Raw genomic sequence first — 22,630 nt, 5'->3', positions numbered from 1 at the left:
AACAGATAAGGCAAGTAGGCAAAGACTTCACGAGGACAAACAGTAAGTAAGGTGAGAGAGGTAGGATAGAACCAGTTGCTCGGAGAGGACAAGGGATTTGTTGGACCAGTTCCAGTTGCTGTGACAATTGTACGTCTGGTTAGGAAGGCTGAGATTCAACTCAGAAGACCGCGTCTTCACCTTATTCCCCTTGAGGTAAGAACACTTAGTCCTCCCTAATCACTTTGGTAAGTCCTCAAGGGAGACTTCCAAACCTTCACAGACTTCGTTCACCGGCAATCCACAATGACTCTTGGATGCTCAGAACGCGACGCCTAACCGGATGGAGGATTCATAGTCCTCAAGTGTAATAAGTCTTCAGATCACGCGGACAGAAAGACTTTAGTGATGCCTAACACTCTTTGGCTCTGGGTGTTTTGGGCTTTGTCCTCGCAAGGATTATCTCTCCAAGGCTTCGGAGGTGGGTTGCTCTCAAACGACAAAAGCCATGCACTAAATCTGAGCAGCCACCAATTTATGGTGTAGGGGGTGGGCTATTTATAGCTAGGAGGCAACTCGACCTGATTTGTCCAAAATGACCCTGTGTCACTAAGGAACTGACACGTGTCCAACGGTCAGATTTCAAACACATGTGGCAGCCTGACTTGGGCTACAAGTAAAGCAGACTCATCCAGCTCTGGATAAGATTTGCTCTCATTGTCTTCACTCGAAGACATATGATTTGGTTGAGCATCACTTCGGTCACTCTGACTTTGTTCACTTGGACCCCACTTAACAGTATGGTGGTTCCTATGACTCAACAAAGAAGAAAAGGAAACTACAAAACAACTATGTCTTCGCACTCCATAGTCTTCACGCGATGTCTTCTCCTGTCATAGTCTTCAATGTGAATGTCTTCACAGACAACCATTGTCTTCAATGTCTTCACACATTTTTAGGGGTCATCTCTGGTAGGTAAACCGAATCAATGTGGGACTACTACCTGTGTTATCCTGCAATTCTCACAAACACATTAGTCCCTCAACCAAGTTTGTCGTCAATACTCCAAAACCAACTAGGGGTGGCACTAGATGCACTTACAATCTCCCCCTTTTTGGTGATTGATGACAGACTGGTTGAAGTTTTCAACGAGGATAAAAGTATGTGAAAGTTTAGTGTTATGAGTATTGACTTCATACATAAGGCGAGGCTCCCCCTAAAGATGTGCATATAAATGGTTTGCGTTTGAATGCAAATGCACATGGAAGGTTATGCTTTGTGGAGGCCATCATCAAAGTGTGAAGACAATGCATTATGCATATAAGCAAATAATGAAGATAATGATATGCATAATGAAAAATGGACATCTGCAGAATGACTTCATGCGGGATTTATCATCGCATTACAGAATAGCAGATAAAGTAGCAGACGACCATCAAGTTTAAGTGTTACAACTCAAAGAACCAAATGTATGAAAAGACGAGAGTTGTACGACTTAGCAAAAAAATAATGCAGCCACCCATAAGGACCCGCTTGAAGACTATCAACTCATATGCTTCTCCCCCTTTTGTCAGTAATGACCAAAAAAAGGTTTGAAGACGTATAGCATCTACTCGTTCCCAGAAGGAGTAGATGGAGGAGCAGGGTCGTTGTTGGAGTTTGGTGGTGTAGAGGGGCCTGGTGCATTGTCGATACACACCGATGTGGTAGTTGGTGAAGTAGCATCATCTTCGTCATCGATGACTCTGGTATTGACAATTGCCGCCGAGGAGGAGTACTCAGAGTTTTCGAGTGAAGGAGTCTGACGCAAGACAACATTCCTAGGAGGAGTGGAATCAAATTTGAATCTCTCTGTTAAGCCATCTTGTTGAAGATCATCTTCAGAACCGAGTAATATCAGACTCTTCCACAACCGCCGACAGGTTTCATGAGTGACAAATGCATTCTTGGTGGCTAGATTGCGAATGCGATTAACATCCACCAAGAGACTCTGCATCTGACGCTTGAGCCAGTCATGATGCTTATCTTGTTTCTGATGCAAGGCCAAGCTCTCTGTCATTGAGTACACGAGATCTCTTCCGAGGCCTTTGAGAAATAGTGCTTTCAGTGGCTTCAGTATGGGCACGATGAGGTGCACGGGTATTTCCAGCCAAAGGATAAACACGAGTTGCAGCATGAACTCCTTCAATAAGTTGAGTGAAACTTTGACGATCGATGTTGTGAAGATAAATTGGCTCCTTGGCAGGCTCTGGGTATATGGCTTCGACAGACATATCAACATCTGGCAGGAATATGAGATGGTTGCGTGCAGAGGGCTGATGGTTGATAGCAGAGTGAAGGTTGATAAGGCGCATTACCCATGGAACATAAAACTTTAGACCAAATACATCAGAGCCAGATGCAGCAAGTTGTCTGATGAAGAAATTGTGAGCATTGAAGCTGATGCCAGTGAGAATATAGAAAACCAATGTCTTCATTGAGCCTTCAAGCTTTGCTGCAAAAGAATGTCCTTTGATGGGCCATAGAGTTCGCCTTATAATATGATAGATGGTGTGGGGAAGATACTCTAGGTCTTCAACAAAGAATTCCTTTGGATATTCAGCATCTTGTGGCAGTGGCTTCATCATGCTCAGTATTTGGCTCATATTGGGCTCAGGCTTTTGGAATATGCTCTCTAAAGCATTGCGATGAAGGTGACAACCAGGTTCATAAAGTTCACCTGGAGTGGGCAGGGTAGTAAGCTCAATGATATCAAGAGCTTTGGCTTCATGGTATACATTGCCTGTCATCCACTCAAGGACCCAAGTTTTCGTATCCCTGTTGTAGCCGCGAATGTGAAGAGTAGCATAGAATTGTAACAGAAGCTCTTCATTCCAATTTTCTTTGTCAGTCACAAACTACAAAAGGCCAACATCTCTGAAACAATCTAGGGCTTCTTCCAAGCAGGGAAGTCCAGCAATGGCTTCGCAGTCTAGAAGCATATGAGGAAAAATGCGCTCTTGATTGTATAAGACACAAGAATAATAACTGCGCTGCTGATAGCTCCAGAACCGACTAGATGAAATTCTTGGCCTTGAATATGGGTTCTTGGCACTATCAAAGAAGGTGTTGTGTTCTATGAAGCCATTCACATTGAATGATCCTGGCGAAGACGCAATACCTGGAAACCTTGGCAGCCTCGGTTTTGGCTTCTAGACCTGAGGCCTGTGCTCTACGTGATAATCAAATTGAGGTTCGGGAGCAGGCAGAGGAACCAGAATAGGCCATCGAACAGTGACAAGCTCGCCGCGATAAAATGCTTGCTCAATGGTGTGAGGCCTTGGAGGCGCTACAGGAGCAGTGGCATTGACATGGGCTTCAGACTGCACATTGGCTAGAGGTGCATCATTTGCTTCAGACACCATATTTGCTGTAGGCGTCACATTAGCTTCAGCCATGACAATGTCATTGGCTTCAGTAGTGTTGTTGGTGGCCGCCTCAGTATTTTCAACCTCCACTTGAGGAGCTGGAGGGTCAGGCACAGACTCATTCTCCTCGAGAACAGCTTCTTGATTGGTGGGGGGGGTGTGACAATTCGCTCTTCTTCTTCACGGGGTTCTTGATGTTCTTCGTCTTCAGCGGCCGGTATGTCTTCAGCAGCCTTGGCTTTAGACTCAGAGACATTCACAGTAGGAGTGGCTTCAGGAAACACTTGACGTGCTACTGAGTTGGGTTGCACTTCTCCTGCTGGAACGCTCGGCATAGAGACTTGTGGCCTTGGTCCTTTGCGAAGCCTACGGAATGCGGGCAACGCTTTTGGAGTGGGAGTTGGATGGACCACATAGTCATCATCATCAAGCACCGGAGTGGTGACTTGAGGTGGGGAAGTAGGGCTGGAATTCGAGCCGAGTCGAGCCAGCTTGGCTCGACTCGCTAGAGCTCGTTTCGTTAACGAGCTAGCTCGACTCGACTCATTACTATAACGAGCTCAAACCCAAGATTGGCTCGACTCGTATAACTCACGAGCCGGATCGTTTAGCTTGTTAAGCTCGTTAAAAATATAAACATAAAGCCCTCAAATATGATAAAAATAATTATGTATACATTAAACATATATATCACTAAACAATTGTAATTTTCTTGTAATGCATGAGTCTCCTAGGAGGCTAGGCCTTCAACGGTTGGGCCTTGGGTTGTGCGTCTGGGACATAGGTTGTTTAGTGGCTGATCTTTTTTTGTATTGGGAGTGGCTGATCCATTGTATCGAGCCTAACGAGTTACACAAGTACTCGTGAGATTGGCTCATTTAACTTGTTCTATAAACGATCTTAAACTAAAGCTCGGCTCGACTCGTTATTCTTCGAGTTCGAGTCGATTCGAGCCGAGTCACGAGCTACTTGTTTAGCTCGCGAGCTTCGAGCTTTTTTTCCAGCCCTATGGGGAAGTACTGGGTGAATTTGACTTGGAGTTTCTTGTTGGGGGCGATCAGCCCACGATGCATCCTGAGTGATTGGCATCAAGAGAAGACCAATGCTGATGATTTTGCTATTCATGAGAACAGGCGATGATACCGTTTGGTGCTCGATCTGAGGAAGAACTTCATCATCTTCTACATTGTCTTGGGGACCAATGTCTTCAGCTGCGGTGGGGTCAACAGCTGGAACTACTTCAGCTTCAAGAGCCTCTATGGAAGCAGGCTCGTGGAGTACTAGTTGACGCTCTTGGTGGGGGGATGCAGGACGAGTAACTGTGAGGGGCTCGACAAAAAGGGGCTCTGAGGGAGCAGCCCGATCCTTCTTCGAAGACTTTGTCTTCCGCTTCTTGGTCTGTGGTACATCATCAGAGACATTTTTGTTCTTGCATTTCCTGGCTTTGGCCTCGGCTGCCCTTGTCTTCTTTAGTTCTGAAGCAACAGTGGGGACCTTAGGCTTCGAGCCTATCATGCTGGCAGGGAAGACTATGCGAGGTGCTTCCCGTCCTGATGCCTCAGCTTGGGTCACAGTCGGCTTCTTATTTTTGGCAGCCATCTTGGGGTTGATGCCTGGACGCCCAAGAGCCTTGCGCTTTTCAGCTTCATTGTGAGCCTGAACACATTTTGCAGCGAGGTGTTTCATCCGCTCTCTTGAACCTTTTGCTTCTTCACGTTTCTTGTGAAACACTTCCTTGAGGTCATGCAACAACTGCTTGAAGTTTTGAACATCAGTTACGCTGAGCTTGGCCATGTGCTTCTTGAATTGAGCTTTTTCATAGTCAATCTTGTTCTTCAGCTCAACTATCTTCTAAGCCAGAGCTAGCTCATTTGCAATGGCATTGCAGAAAGTTACACTGATGCCACTGGGAAGTTCAAGATCGTCAATACTGAGGTCCGGATTGGCAAACCACTCAACAATGAAGTTATTTAGGATGTCCACATAAAAGAGGGGCAGATCGTTGAAGATTTCTGCCTCTTGTTTGCTCTTTATCGGCAGCTCAAGAGCATCCTCACCAAGATCATCGTCACTGGACAGATCAATGGCTTCATTCTAGTTCCTCAGAACGGTAGCTAGGGTCAGCGCTTGACCAGAACTCAGGATGGGCTTCTTCTTCTGTATAAACATCTCGTTCTTCTTGGAGATGCGAGAGAGATCTTCAGACTGCATACTAGATGCAGGAGGAGCAGTTGCCAATGGCTTCGCACGTGAAGCGCGTGGTGCAGCAGAGGGTCTTGAAGTCTTAGTTTTCTTCTGCTTCTGTGGCTTAGGTGGAGCAGGCTCTTCATCAGTATCAACGTCGTCATCAGATTTATCCACAGTGGCCCGCTGAGCCGTGATGTGAGAAAGAAGGCCGTCGAAACTTCCAAAGGGCCCGTGTCAGCGTTCTGGGAACAGGGGTACCCAGACTTGCCTGCCTGCGACCTGCAGCGTGGCTCAAGGAGTGGCCCAGTACGGCCCATCTTCGTCAACAGAAGCTCAAGACCCTCGCGAGGGGCCAAGCCTCGAGGGGCGGATGACAGGATGTTTCCTTAGGCGTAGCCTCGTCAGGCTGGCTCGCAAGGAGGCGGAGAGATCAAGGCGGGGTACCTCACGAGGTGCCCGTGACGCAAGCCATGACGACCGAGGCCAGGCGGGCGCCGGCCTGCTCAATGTCCTTGTTTCCCGTTTGGTGCAAAGGGGGCAAGCACAGGCTAAGGCATCAGGCAAAGGTTACCGTTTCGGTGAAACAAGACCAAGACCAGCTGAACGGCAGGACGGAGGTCATCGTGGAGCCCAGGAAGGCGTCATCGTCAGAGCCTTTGGCAGGCGAGGACCAACTTTAGTCAGGATAAGTGTACTAGAAGTTCCCCTTCAAAATGGCCAATTGTTGGCGCCCTTCCCGCTCATTATTTGGGAAGAGGCCCAGGGCCTCGCTCTATAAATAGGACTAGCCACCATAGAGTAGAGGCATCGAGCATCTATCTCAAGAACACGCATAGACTAGAGAGAGGCGACTGAACTCACCCTAGCAGTTCATCGCACCAGCTCAAGAACACTCCTCGCGAGGCTGTTCCCCTTTGTACTGTTCATCATCAGCCCCTGAGGCAATCCACCACACCACACACTAGAGTAGGGTATTACACCACAATGGTGCCCCGGACTAGTATAAACCTCGTGTCCCTTGTGTTGTTCTTCGTGTAGTCTAGATCTCTTGCGAGGCGACGAGACATGAGCTGGTAGGGGGAGTGATCTCCGTGCGCACCCCAGAGTTCGAACCTCAAGGGTCTGCCGGAACCCGAAATCCGACATTTGGCACGCCAGGTAGGGGTGCCCTGAAATCCTTCTCCCGCCGCCTCGCGTTCTGTCGCGTCGTCATCATCATGTCCGGCGACCCGACGGGCAACCCCGACCCCTGGGCGGCTTGGCCCGCCCGCACCAAGCCGCACGCCCAGGGTGACCTTAACATTGCGCCCAGGCAGCCCGCGCTCCGCAGGGCACTGCGGGCCGCGGGCGACGCGGCCAGGCACCGCCTGCTCTCACGCTGCGGCAGGTGCAGTCAGTAGCAAGGGCTTCAAGCCACACCGCAGCCACGGCGCCATACACCCGACGGGAGCAGGCGAATTCAAGGGCCGCGCTCACGGTGGCCCGAGAACTACTACGATGCAGGCTGCTGGAGGGCGGCCGCGATGTGCTACTGGAGCTGGTGGCAGAGCTCCTGGACTCCGCCACCTCGGGGGCTCATCCCTTCTGCACCCAGTTGCCACTATAGGTCCAGGGCGGACCTTATGGAGGCCCCATTCGAGCCCACGCAGCTCCGAGTGGGTTCCAGGACCTCTCGAGCGCTAACCTGGCCATCGGCGCTGGGCGACCAACAGTGCCGGCTCCGCCTCCAACCAGCGAAGGGGCATTCGCTGCGGCCCACGGCCCCGGTGGACCACCACGCTGCCACCCCCAAGACAGCACTTCGAGCAGGACTGCATGGCACGTGCAGCACTACAACGAAGCATTCGGGGCGGCGGCCCCGGAAGCTTATGTGCCCCACATGGTAGATCAAGGGCACGCACTGGAAGAAGACAATGGCCCGTTCCTTGGCCCAGGCTGGGGGGAAGAGACGCCAGAAGCTGAGCTCTTTCGGGGACCCCAGGAGAGCCTCGACGATCGCGCTGGTGGCAGCAACTATCGGGTACCGCTAATTCCTCAGGAGCAAGCTTACGCTAACCATGGGTCACAGGAGGTACAGGTCGCCGCGGCAGATGGCTGCCCCAATCCAGCAGCTTCCTACCCCTCAGGAGGAGGGCATCGGGGGCTGCCGGAGAGGGGCCGAGATCTAGCCTTACCCCCACGGCGCTCGGAGCAAGGCGCCCACAGGAGGCAGGCCCTCTGTCGGGGAGGTGCCCCAGGGCCTTCCCCCGGCAGAGGACCCATGGTTGTCTGGGGAACCGCTGACGACCGCTCTATCCCATCGACGGCGTCCACGGTCTCTGGCCGTCGTCTGTGGCAATAGAGTGCGGCGCAAGGCGGGGCCCTCGTCTGGTGATATGAAGCAAGGCCAGTACCTGTGAAGAAGGCCCAGTGCCTGTGAAGCCCGCTGCCCCGTGACACTCTCACGTAATAATGAGTGGGGATGTACACGCCCCGGAGTCTTCGGAGAGCCGCCCTCGGGCCTCGGGGGCTCCCGCCCATGCCCAGTGGCAGCACTTAGCTCCGTGCTAGTGAGAAGACGTCGAAGACTAGACTAGGTGCCGGACACGGCTTTTTGTTTTTTTGCCTTTCTCTTGGTTGTCGAGTTTCCTCGGTTTGAATTTAAGTTGGATTTGAGTTTGAGACTCGCGTGTGTTTGGGGAAGGGGTTTTTAGTCTCGTTCGAGCAATCTCTCGCGTTCTGGTTGCCGCTTTACGTCCAGTCAGCATCAGCCGCCTCCCCTCGCGAGCCCCTCGCGAGTCGGGCCAGGCCAGTCATGTATGCAGCCCGGGCTGCTGTCTCTGCACCCTCTCAGGAGGTTCTCATCACAGGATCGGTGGGTCCGCTCAGGAGACACTCGGGGCACTACGACCCCCGCAGGATCGCCGGGGCCCGTCCGGGCCAAAGGTAAACAAGTGAACTGTCCCATCATAGGGCCAATGGCTCAGCATAAGCGTGCATGCGGTGTTATGTCTACAAGAACACCAACCGCAAACCTTTACACGAGGGGTTCCCCCTCCCAAAATGCTCTTACAATCTTCAGGGCCAAGCCCGAATGTTTTCACGCAGGGTAAATAGTGGAGGAGACGCGCGATCAATCAGACAAATCTCCCAATGCATCTTCAGAGGCACCTCCGGAGTCATCACTGGCGTCGCTGGCCTCGCCATCGCCCACGCCGTCGTCGTCATCAGCACCCAGATCGTTCACCACGCCGCCTTCGTCGGCAGCCACGACCATGCCGTCATCATCAGTGGTGAAGGCCCTAACAAGGGTATCCATGTTGTCTTCCACCCACTGCGCCAGATCGCCCCGGATGGCCACGGGCACCGGTGCGATGGCGGTGTCGAAATCAAAGTGGGGGTCCCTGTCCTGAAGATAAATGAAGACACGAGAGAAAGCACGTCCAAGTAGGGCATGCTCCTCTCCTCGACAAGCCTGTCGGCCCTGCTCGACAGAGTCTCCAGCTGCATCACCACATCAGTGAAGAACCGAAGGTTGCAAGCATAGTTAATCACACGGGGCTCCCCGACGGCCGCCTCACAGATGTTGCCCAAGGCCGTGTTAGCCCTTTCCCGGAGCGCGCGGAGCATGGGGCCATGCATGTGCTCCAAAGTCTGCCGCTGACGTATCTCGTCCTCATTCCGCCGCGTGACGGCCTCAGCCTCATCAACCCTCTGATGAAGAAGGAGCACCTCGACACGGGAAGAGGCCAGCTCCGTCTGTGCTGCACCAAGGGCGGCCCCGGAGGCGTCCGCACGCCGCGTCACTTTATCCAGTTTGGCCTTAAGGGCGGCGGTCCTGCCCTCCGCTTCGACCCTGATCAGCTCCAGCCTTCCTCCGAACTCGCGCTCAAGATTTGAGTGAGCCTCCGCCACACGATGCTCAACCTCCTCTTGGACACGGGCTTCCCGCGCGGCGACATCATCCTCTGCCTGGGCCACCAGGCGCTCCCTCGTCTCCAACCGCTCGAGGTCAAGGTTGCGCTCAGCAGCCTTCAGCGTCAGCGCCTCCTCACGCCTCTGGAGCTCCGCCTGATTGACGGAAGCCCCCTTCAGCGACACAAGGGTCGCCTGATGTAGCTCCACTTGCTTCTCTAAGGAGTTGCTCCAGGCCTGGAGCTCCCACGCGCGCTCCTCTGCGGCCTTGCACCGTCGGTATGCCCCCGAGCCCCCTCGACGGCTTGGGAGCAGGCCTCCCGTGAAGCCGCCATCGATGCTTCGGCCTTCGCGTTGTCAAGGTTGCGCTGATGACGCGCGAGGGCGACGGCTACCTTTAGCTTGCGCCTCTCCTCAGCAAGGCGCATGCTTCGGCCTCAAGGCACGCATCCTCGCCGGCAAGCTTCGCACCGAGATGGCTCACTGCGTCAGCCGCCCTCTGAAGAAACTCTTGGCGAAGGGCGCGGCGCTCCCGAGCGTGCCCGAGCACGTCTCTGGTGTCATCCTCCACCGCTGGCGAACGTAGAGGGCCCTGAGGCGGTGTGCCCCCTTCCCGTGAGGGGCTGGGGGCTGGCGCCCCAGCAATTGCCAGACGGACCCCGCCAAGAACCCAACCTGACGCCGGTCCACTCCCAAGAGAGGAACTCAAGGCCGACCTCAGCTAATCACCATTCACAACCGAGGTAGGGCCTGGGGCAATCTGGCTGTGCCCCAGGAGAGCTCGCGAAGGAGGGGCATGAGGCGCGCAGGATCAGGATGCTCAGCTGGACGGCTAACTTCCCCGACCAGCCCCACGGCAAGAGCGGTACTCGAGCTCGGGGCGCTCAAAATTGGTGGAGAGGGCGGAGCTTCAGGGGATGGCTCCTCAGCCGCCTCCGTGAACTCGGCAGGAAGGGCCCTGAAAGACAATGGTCAGCAGAAGCAACAAGAAAGTAAGGGACTTACTCGTCGATGGCGGAGTACTTCCTGCGCTTCAATAGGCGGCAGGGGTAATCATCACCACCCAAGGCTTCCTTCCTCTTTCGGAGGGCCTCGAAGTCTATGCGGAAGCGACCGAGGCACTGGATGCAAGGGTCTGCCTGCAGCATGGAGGAGGCGTCAGGGTGATCAACGCAAGGGGAATCGGCCTGGAGGACACCATCAGGCGCCACCTCGTGAGCAACGGCCGGGGCCTCAGAAGACCCAGCCTCGGGAGCCGAGGGCCGCGAATCCTTGCTTGCCGCTGCTCCAGAGCAGGCTTCGGGAGATGCCACCTCTGGGGCTCCGTGCGGCGTCGACCTCTCGACATCACCCCCTTCGGCCCCCGGCGGTTCTCATCTCCCTGCTCCATCACCTGAGACGAAGCCGCTTGGGGCGACCGAAAGAGCAATCACAACGACGGGATTCTCGCGGGGGCCCCTGAGGCCAGCCGGACGCAACCCCCATTCGTCAAAGCAGGGCATCTGCCTCACGAAATTGGCCCTGCCCGAGCAGAGATACAAGAGGACACCACCGTGTCGAAGGCTGCCTGGGGAAGGATCACCAGTCAGGACCTTGAGCACTGTCCTCAACGCCTCAGGCACCAGGTCCTCCTCCTGAAGCCGCATGCGGTCCTCGTGCCCTGCATAGTCCCACATCTAGCGAGAGTGTCGCTGGAGAGGGGCAATGCAACACTGGAGGAACTCCTTCACCACCTTGGGCGCCGTTACACCGAGCGCCCTCAGACTCTGGAAGTGGCGCCAGATGAAAGCAAGCCGGGGGCTCACGAGCGTCTCATGGTCCCAGCCCAAGTTGGGAACAGCAGGCAAGGTTGGGTGCGAGAGCAGGGGGCTGGGTACTCCGACATCCATGTACAGCCACCGCTCTCTGAACCGGGCCGCAGGAGGAGGAAGGCCGAAATCGATCCCTGAAGCAGCCATCTCCGGCATGGCGAGGAAGCTCACACACCCCAAGCATTGAGTGGGGTCGCTCAGGCGCAAAGAGAAGAAATGACGCAGCAGGGCAACGGAAGGAGGAATGCCCACCATTACCTCGCAAACAAAAGCGAAGACAGCCAAGAGGGTGATGGACTCAGGCCCGAGGTGCATCATGTGGATCTGATAATGGGAGAGCACCGCATTGAAGAAAGAAGAAAAGGGGGGAACCAGACCCGCCCACAGGGCATCGACGAAGAACCGGACCTCCGTGATGACCCTATCGAAGGAGGCATGTGATGCAGGCCAGACCGTGGTCCTGCCACATTCATTGAAGATAGTGGCAAGGGCAGAGCTGACCTTGTTCAAGGCTTTGGGATTGAGTATGATGGACCGCTCAATGGCGGGGGCCACCGTCGGGAGTAAGCAGGATGAGGGCGCGGGCTTCTTCCCCCTTTTCTCCTTCGTTGGCGCCATGACAATGTGAAGGGGGGGGGGAGTTCGAGTTGGATTGGAGGAGGAGGTTGGAGCCTAAGGAAGAAGGAAGAACAGGAAGCACGCAGGCGACAAAAGGGGAATGACTGTGTGCAACCACGGGTCCGCCTAGCCGGGCGTATACAGAGGCATCATGGGGAAGCGGAGGTGCCCACGTCCAATCAACCGCCATGCGGCGCCCAAGGCCACAGGCTGTTGGGGCCCGTGGCGCTTCGCACTTGCCTCTTCGCTAAGTCAAGTCCGGGCGTGCCATGGGCCCCGGGGCTACTGTCGGCGTTTTGGGAATGGGGGTACCCAGACTTGCCTGCCTGCGGCCTGCAGCGTGGCTCAAGGAGTGGACCAGTACGGCCCATCTTCGTCAACACAAGCTCAAGACCCTCGCAAGGGGCCAAGCCTCGCGGGGCGGACGTCAGGAAGCTTCCTCAGGCGCAGCCTCGTTAGGCTGGCTCGCGAGGAGGTGGAGAGATCAAGGCGGGGTACCTCACGAGGTGCCCGTGACGGAAGCCATGACGACCGAGGCCAGGCGGGCGCCGGCCTACGCAGTGTCCTTGTTTCCCCTTCGGTGCAAAGGGGGCAAGCACAGGCTAAGGCATCAGCCAAAGGTTACCGTTTTGGTGCAACAAGACCAAGACTAGTAGAACGGCAGGATGGAGGTCATCGTGGAGCCCAGGAAGGCGTCATCGTCAAAGCCTTTGACAGGCAAGGACCAACTTTAGTCAGGATAAGTGTACTAGATGTTCCCCTTCAAAATGGCCAATTGTTGGCGCCCTTCCCGCTCATTATTTGGGAAGAGGCCCAGGACCTCGCTCTATAAATAGGACTAGCCACCACAGAGTAGAGGCATCGAGCATCTATCTCAAGAACACGCATAGACTAGAGAGAGGCGACTGAACTCACCCTAGAAGTTCATCGCACCAGCTCAAGAACAGCTCCTCGCGAGGCTGTTCCCCTTTGTACTGTTCATCATCAGCGCCTGAGGCAATCCACCACACCACACACTAGAGTAGGGTATTACACCACAATGGTGGCCCGAACTAGTATAAACCTCGTGTCCCTTGTGTTGTTCTTCGTGTAGTCTAGATCTCTCGCGAGGCGACGAGACGTGAGCCGGTAGGGGGAGTGATCTCCGTGCGCACCCTAGAGTTCGAACCTCAAGGGTCTGCCGGAACTTGAAATCTGACAACCCGATGACATTGGGATTGGCATCACGTGTGCCATCTGCCCTTGGTGAAGATGGGCCTAGATTGATCCCAGATCTCTCTTGTTCTTCGCAGCAGAATCCTTGGCAAACTTGAAGTTGCGCTTGAACAGATTGTCTTCATGACACCATAACACAGATGATGGGTCGGCACTGTGTGGCTTCGGTCCTCGGACCATGCAAGGGTAGAAGCCTTGATCAACGGCTTCGGACTGAGACTTGGGTTGAAGATTTATGTATAAGATATCTCCCCAAGGTCGCTTTATGGCATTCTTCTCAGCATACTCAGCAGTGACGAATCTATACTTAAACCATTCCTCTGCCCAATATCTTCGAATCCATTGGATTTGAGTTTTGCGTTCACCATAGGTTTCTTCAGGGTCTGTCTTGTACATTTCATACAGATCAGGTGGCAAATCTTTGGATGTATTCCCACGGTGCTGTCTGCCACCCTTTCTAGCTGACTTTTCTGTGGCCATGAAGTTTAAATTGAATGGCTTTAGAACTTGCAAAGGCTTCCGACGGCTGGTCAGACAGGAACTGGCCTCAGGAGAATTGATGTGACACTGTAAGAATTCTGCAAATAAATACAGACTATGAGAACCAAGGGATTCTCCCATAGACATGTACCTATGACAGCATTAGAGGTGCGAGGGAAGGGAAAGAGGTCATATGCATTCTCAGAAGTTTTTTGAAGATAAATCAGTTTGAAGATATTGACCTCATAACACGAAGACATTCACTTATTTGTTGAGAGTTGGTTACAGATTTGTACAAATCCAAGAATAGGTACAAGTGAGGAATCTAACTTTTTGTGAAGCATAAGTGAATATACTAGGCATGATATGAGATGTAGAACATACTAGATTCAATTTTGTAGGCATAGAAACCACTTTTGGTAAAGAAGGATGAATCTATCGGATCAAAAAGGCAGTAAAAAGTAAGTTTTAATTACCACATGAAGAACTGCTAGACGGAACGGAGTAGGAGGCCAAGCAATTCAATCTCCCGTGCCCTAACTTGGCGACGGAAGACACCTACGGTGGCGGCGGAGAAGAAACGGTCTGCGGCCGGCGTGAGGACAACGTCCGTGAGGTCGCGGCAGCTAAGTGCTTTGTCGCCGGCGTCGTCAAGAGCTAGCGGTGGCGCTAGGGTTTGTGCGAGGTGTAGAGGTGGGAGAAGGATTTTGACCGTGATGTGATGTGTATTTATAAGGAAAGGGACAACACAGTGCAATTACGCAGGTGCCCCTGGTGGTTCACATCAGAGGGACACGTGGCAAACATGCAACACATTGGAAGTTGTTCCATGTTCCCATGCATGCCTGGATTGTCGGGTGGTCCTTTCGGCTTCTTCGGTTTTCAAGCAAAAAGCATGCATCATTAAAAATAGATTAAATGTTTGTCAGATTGTCATTTGCTGACAAGGACTCAGAGAAGACAATCGACAGGCTTCAATAGAATGCATATGATTTGGACAGATAGAGTTGAGGTAGAAGCATAGAACAGGTTAGGGTCCGATCACATTCACTTAGATCAAAAGATTCAAGAGTGAAGACATAGCTATAAGTGAATGCTCATATATATATATATATATATATATATATATATATATATATATATATATATATATATATATATATATATATATATATATATATATATATATATATGAACCAAATCAACATTGTTCAGATAAATCATGAAGACAAATTAATGTTGAAGACAATCCAAATGCGAAGACTTTGCAATTGTAACGCCATGAGGGACACTTCAATAAGAATTTGGTGGTGGCATTACCCATCGTATAGGAAGTATTAGACCCAGACACGGCGCACAATTATCGTGGCGCTCCGAAGTCAAATTCCACTTTAATGTATTCACACTCAGAGGGTAAGTCTTCATTAATTGAAGATATACGTTACTTCGTGTGTTGCACATCTAAGTCGTCAACATGCATAAGCGCTAGGATGTGTGTCCATTCACAAGACATTCGAGGATTCTAAGATATTTAGCTCACATCGCAACATGCAAAACCTTTTCTCATCCAAGGGCTTAGTGAAGATATCTGCCAATTTGAAAGGATCGAGATGGACCTAGAGGGGGGGGGGTGAATAGGTACAATTACAAATTTTAATTATTACTTAGCAATTTTAGGCAATAATGCGGAATATGAAGGTGAGCCTAACAATTGCAAGTGTAGTACTAAGTGCTAAGCAAGATAAACAGTGGCACAAATATATGAGAAGCAAGCACAATATGATAAACATAGTGCAAGAGACAAGTAACCACAAGTAGGGAGTTAGGGTTAGGAATAACTGCAACTCTGAGAGACGAGGATGCATGCCGATGTTCACTTCCTTGGAGGGAAGCTACGTCACCATTTAGAGAGGTGGATGTTACCACGAAGGCACACCAATGCCATGAAGGCTCACCCTATTCTCTCTTTGAGACAACACCACGAAGGCGTTTCTCAACCACTAGTGGTAGACCTTGGGGTGGTCTCCAAACCCTCACAAACTTTCTGGGGTAATCACAATGGTTGATTCCTCACCGAATGACTCCTACAGTGTAGGAGTCTCCAACCTCCAAGAGTAACAAGATCCAAGGGGAAAAACTCAAGACTTGCTCAAACCACGTTTTGCTTTGGTCACAAGAAGGAAAGGGAGAAGATCTTTCTTTTGATTGGAACAACTCTTCAAAACTCTCAAGAATCAAGCCGGGATCTAGGATTTAGTGTATGAGAAAGAGAGGGGAAGCACTGGTGTTCTTGAGGCGTGTTTGTGTGAAGTGTTCAACCTTATCTCGAAGAGGTAAGGGACTATTTATACCACATCTAGAATTGAGCCGTTTGGACAAAAGTTGACCAGCCCGGATTATCTGGGACACCATCCGGATGATCTGAACATTGTCCGGATAATCTGGCCGAAGGCCCAGATGCAGATGGTAGCAGCAGAGCTGCGAGCAGCACGTACAGACAGGAGGCCACCCCAGACGATCCGGACATATCCCGGATTTTCTGGATGCCTGGCCGGATGATCCTGCTACAACCATCTGGGTTCTATGAAAAATAGGGGCAGGATTTCCCGGATGATCCGGGACAGGGTCCGGACGATCCGGGGCACAACCCGGATGATCCGGACGAACGTCCGGACAATCCGGCTTCAGCTACCAGCATTCTGTGATGAAAAAGGCACATTATCCGGATGATCCAGAGCAGGGTCCGGTTGATCCGGGTTTAGCCCGGATGATCTGGGGAGCTATCCGGATGATCCGGCTAGGAGAAGTGGTAGGGTTTGGCTAAGGGGTTTTGCTAGGGATTTTCGTCCTTTGTGAAAAATTGTTTGTGAGACAAAATGTGGGCAAGTCTTGAACCTACACCTCAGATCCCCTCTAAATAGAGCGGGATTCCTATTACTCAAGAAATATAAAAGAGCACAATGCTTCGTCTTTGTTTGCTCCTTTCCTTATTGATAATTTGCTTGAGTAAAATCTCATATGATGTGATCACGATGCACATTAGAAAAAACCAGAGGACTGACGGCCTGTGTATATACTTAGCAAACATGGTTAGTCCCCTATATGTAGATTTGTCATCAATATCAAAAATATTCTTTAAGAGCAAGATTGCACTTTCAATCTCCCCCTTTTTGGTAGTTGATGACAAACTACATATAGCACTCAACAAGTGAAATGTGATGCGAATAATTCTGGGAGAGTAGTCCGGTATGTGTTTTAGGAAGAGCTCCCCCTTAATGTATGCATAGGGATGTGTTTTAGGGAGAGCTCCCCCTTAATGTATGCATGGAATAAAGTGATAGAAATACAAAAAACATGGACATATGGAGTGGATGCCCTCATTCGGAATATAGTGTTGTAACAGTAGTGTAGACATACACCATTAAAATCAACATAAGCAATGATAAGCAATGAATGAAGACAACATACTTAAGCACTTGCATGGTAACATAGACTCATAACTCATAAACTCATACAAGGTATCATAACACATGACCAAAGTACCATTACAATAATCATAACACATGACCAAAGTACCATAGTACCATTACAATAATAATAATGTGTCCACTTAGCTAGAGCTCTAAGCATACTAGACACACACTCATACTCCTCCTAAGAATTACATCTCCCCCTTGACAGCAAGTACCAAAAAAGGGAAAGACAGCCGAGAAAGTAGGAGGATCACTCAGCATCCTCCTCATCATCATCACCATCACTTAGATCAGCAGGTGCAAGGAAGAACTCGGGAAAATCAGCGGCAAAAGGAAAGTTGACCTCCAGAAGAGGAAGCTGATCAGGAATAGGCTCATCAGGCTCGACAGGATGCCAGGACGCGCACAGAGGCGAGCCCTAAGAGCATTTGCCTCAGAGATGCGGCGAACCTCCCCGGTAGCAATGTGAGTAGCCGTGTAGCAAGAGGTGTCAAAGATAGCTTTATGGGACTTCCCAATAAAGCGAGCAAGGCGGTCAAACGACTTGACGAAAGGTTTGGTGTGGCAAGAAGAGCTCTCATCACACGAAGGAGCAGGAGCCTTGCCCCTAGAAGTCTCATCACGTGGAGTCCACATGGAGTGAATGTTGGTGTTGTTGATGGGGCAAGTGAAGACAGAGTCAATGACGGTCTGAATGAAAGGAGCATGTGGAAGAGTATGAACCTTCAGACAACTAGCCATGCGAATCTCATGCCAAAGGAAATCTGCCATGTCAATGGGACGGGTGATTCTTCCATGAGTAGTACATCAAATCAATGTTGTAGGCCCAAACCATCCCACGATCCCCTTGCTTGGGAGCAATGGAGTTTAGGATACACTAAAAAAGCCACCAGTATTTGAGACGGAAGATACTGATATCATTAAGCTCCTTGCTTTGCTGCACTGTGGATAGCTGAGTGGTGGGCATGGTGAGACAACTACAAGCATTGATGGGCATAGCCTCAAACTTGGGGTTCACCTCATGGATCCAAAAAAGAGAGGCCTCAGATCTAGGCATGCCCAAGGAAGCAACAAACTCCTCAAAAGAGACAGTCAACTGAGAATGGTGAGTCATCCAAGTGATAGAATGATCCGGATGGAAGAAACATGTGGCATAGAGTTGCCGAATGGCAGCCTCATTCTAATCACAGTGAAGAGTCATAGCACGACGCAGCCCCATGCCCTCAATCTTCTCTAACACACCATCGAACTTGGTTGGATTTTTCTCAATGTAATCCAAGTTCACATAATACTGAGGAGAGAACCCTAGATGAGCAATGACTGATTGATAGATGTCCTGTTGAACCAAGGTGCGAAACCGAGGATCGGTTGCATTGTCCAGGGCGGCAAATTGATTGACATCACTCCTTAACATAGCATACTCAGAGGGGTCCATGGACTGATAGTTGATAGTACGTCGGCCACAGTTGGTGGGGTTGGCCATGGACAAGATGAGACCAGTAGGTGCGGCAGACTGTGAGCTTGAGGCAGAAACCGCTTTCTTCTTCTTTGCTTTGGTCGTGGGGCGAACCGTCACGAGATCTTACTCATGGAGTTCGTCCTGATAGTCAGGGTCGTGTTGCCCGGCATAGGACGGACGAGCATGACCCGACGCTTTCTTGAGTGGACGAGCAGCTTCCTCGGAGTCCGTTGATGCTTGGTGACATGGTTCTGCGCACACGCATTGGAAAGAAAAGGGGGCCAACTAGATGAACAACTGAACCTAGATGTGTAATAGGTGGAAAAGAGGAGAGAAACAGATGAGATACCACGAGAGGGGCCCGAGGATGTCGACTAGAAGCTCCGGCCAGTACCACCATGGCCGACCACCATGGCGGAGTTGGGGACAGAGGCCGAGATTGGAGAGGATCCAATCGGACCTGGGGAAAACGGTGCGAGGAGGGAGTAGATCAAGGCGACGACAACACGTGGGGGCGAGATCTGCTCAGTTGGTCGGCCGGACTGGCGGGGGCGAGAGAATGGAGTCGTGGGGGAGAAAACAGGGGAATAATCCCCTGTGCCCACACGGCCCGATATTTTACTGGGCAGGGCGAAGACCCACCCGGATGTCCGGAAGGAGCCCCGGATGATCCGGACAGGTCCAGATGTCCGGGTATGGGCCCGGATATCCGGGCAGACAGGGGAGCATAACCCGAACGTCCGGATGGACATCCGGATGATCCGGCCAGCCAGAGTGCTGAGAGCTAGTTCTGATGTTTTGAAGACTGATGAGGTGATGACGTTTATATGTATATATTTATAGAGAGATATATATAAGGAGCCTAAGTCACAAACATATCTCAAACCCATATAAACAACTAAAAAGAGTTGTAGGCTAAGTCACCATGTTTGGGTATACATAACTTGGGAATAAAAAATTTGAACTTTTGGACCCATAATTACTACTCCATCATTTTGAAGTACTATGGACACAAAATAAGTGTCATAGTGACTTTGAGAGTGTTGGTTCTATTTATGCATTATGTAGGGTGAGAGTACTCATGAATTGAGTGTCTCCCCCTAGGAATATGGCTACATCAAGACAAAACATTATGAAAATGCATGCATGGGTACTAGATTTCACATAATGTTGTCAAGCTCCAAGATACCAAGTTCACGCCTAAGTCGACAAAACCTTGCTTCATCCAATGGTTTGGTGAAAATATCTGCTAGTTGCAAATCTGTAGCAACATGATCGATGTGAATATCACCCTTTTCCACATGATCTCTCAAGAAGTGATACCTAATATCAATGTGCTTAGTGCGGAGATGATCCTTGGGGTTCTCAGCAATATTGATGGCACTTTCATTATCACATAGGAGAGGCACATGTCTATAAGTGATACCGTAATCCTTCAAGGTTTGTCTCATCCATAGTAATTGAGTTGCACAACTGGCGGCTGCAATGTATTCAGCTTCTGCGGTAGAGAGGGCAATACAATTTTGTTTCTTCGAGGACCAAGTTACCAAGGAGCGACCAAGAAATTGACATGCACCGGAGGTGGACTTACGATCCACTTTGTCTCCAGCCCAATCTGCATCCGTGTACCCAATGAGATCAAACTTAGCATCCTTGGGGTACCATAGACCCAACTTTGGGGTGTGAACAAGGTATCTAAGAATATGCTTAACTGCCTTATGATGAATTTCCCTAGGGGAAGCTTGAAATATAGCACACATGCATACACTAAACATGATGTCTGGTCTAGATGCACAAAGATAAAGCAATGAGCCAATCATAGAGCGGTATTTAGATGGGTCGAAAGGGATACCGTTGGTGTCTTCAGTGAGTATAATTTTGGTTGGCATGGGTGTCTTACATGGACTCACATCAGTCATGCCGAACTTCTCCAGGATATCCTTGAGGTATTTTGCTTGAGACAAGAAAATTCCTTCTTGAAATTGTTGAATTTGAAATCCAAGAAAGAACTTCAAATCTGTATTGAGTGACATTTCAAAATTCTTGGTCATGGAGTCCGCAAACTTCTTGCACAAATGAATGTTAGGAGAACCAAAAATTATATCATCTACATAGATTTGGCATAAGATCAAATCACCCTTGTCCCTCTTAGTAAAAAGAGTGGGATCGATCACCCCTCTCACAAAGCCATCATCGAGTAAAAACTTCTTAAGATGATCATACCAAGCACGAGGTGCTTGTTTGAGGCCATACAGAGCCTTATGAAGTTTATACACATAGTCTTTGTGATCGGGATCAATGAACCCAGGTGGTTGTGACACATATACTTCTTCTTGTAGAGGACCGTTAAGGAAAGCACTCTTTACATCCATTTGATGCAATGTAAATCCATTGAAAGCAACATAAGCAAGTAAGATGCGAATGGATTCAAGACGGGCAACGGGGGCAAAGGTCTCACCAAAGTCCAAACCTTCAACTTGTGAGTACCCTTGTTCCACTAACCTTGCCTTGTTGCGGATGATTATACCATTCTCATCTTGCTTGTTCTTGAAAATCCATTTTGTTCCAATGACATTGTGTTCCGTAGTTGGCCTCTTGACTAATGACCACACTTGGTTGTGTTTAAAACTGTTCAACTCTTCTTGCATAGCAATGAGCCAATTGTTGTCCATCAATGCATCTTGTACCTTGAGAGGTTCAACACTAGACACAAACGAGAAGTGAGCACAAAAGTTAGTCAACTGTTTACGAGTGACTCTACCTTCCAATATGCCGGTGAGAATTTTGTCAACATCAACACGACCGACCACTCGAGGCATGACGGAGGTTAGAGTTTCTCGAGGTTCAACTTCATGTCCATCATCCACATCCTCAACATATGGATCATTAATGTGTGGAGGAAGATCTTCTTGTTCATATTGCATTTGTTGAGGTTCATCATCAATGATTGGACTTTCTTGTGCTTGCCCTTGATGATGATCTTGTTCTTGAAGATTATGATGAATAGGAACTTGATCATCTTCTTCTACTTGGACTAAGGGCATCGGTTGAGCAATAGGAACTTGTGATGGTATGGGTGTTGAACTAGTTTGATGATGTGTGAAGCTTCCATCTTCTTCTTCATTATCATGAGGTTCTTGTTCCATAGGAAGAAGTGCACCAACACCCATGGTCAAAATATCTTGAGAAGAATCTTCTTCACCTGCATAACTTAGATCAACGTGCTCCCCATGGGAGCCATTAAATTCATCAAACACCACGTCAAAAGTTTCTACAACACATCCATTGGATTTGTTGTAGACTCTATAGGCGTGAGAGTTTGATCCATAGCCAACAAATATGCCCTCAATTGTTTTTGATTGAAATTTTCCTAACCGTTCTCTTTTGTTGAGGATGAAACATTTGCACCCAAATATACGAAAGTACTTGACATTTGGCTTGTTCCTAGTTAGAATCTCATATGGAGTCTTTTCCAATATAGTGCGGAGGAAGAGCCGGTTTGATGCATGGCATGCAGTGTTGATAGCTTCGGCCCAAAAACTATGTGGTGACTTGTATTCATCCAACATGGACCTTGCCATCTCTACAAGTGCATGGTTCTTCCTTTCGGCTACACCATTTTGCCGAGGAGTGTATGGAGCTGAATATGGATGCTCAATCCATTCATCACTAAGGAATTCTTCCAAGGTATAGTTCTTGAACTCAGAGCCACTGTCACTTCTTATTGTGTCACACCCAAGATGCGACCCTATCCTAAAGGAACTCGAAGGTCCCACCAAGGATAGAAGCGCATCTTGAAGACGCTTTTGCAAGGTGGATATCATTACATCAACATTACATAATAGATGGGGATACATACATAAGGCATACAATGCCACACGAATACAACATCACAATACATAAGAGCATCATCCGACTACGGATGAAACACAAACAAAAACTCAAACGATATCCACCCTGCTAGCCCAGGCTGCCGACCTGGAACCTATCCCTGATCGAAGAAGAAGCAGAAGAAGAACTCCAAAACAAGCAAACATCGCTCTCGCGTCATGATCATCGCATAACCTGTACCTGCAACTGTTGTTGTAGTAAACTGTGAGCCACGAG

This window comes from Triticum dicoccoides, chromosome 4B (genome assembly GCF_002162155.2).
Source record: "Triticum dicoccoides isolate Atlit2015 ecotype Zavitan chromosome 4B, WEW_v2.0, whole genome shotgun sequence".
Classification (NCBI taxonomy): Eukaryota; Viridiplantae; Streptophyta; class Magnoliopsida; order Poales; family Poaceae; genus Triticum; species Triticum dicoccoides.
The sequence above is the reverse complement of the archived record's forward strand: the minus strand, read 5'-3'. Positions refer to the sequence as shown.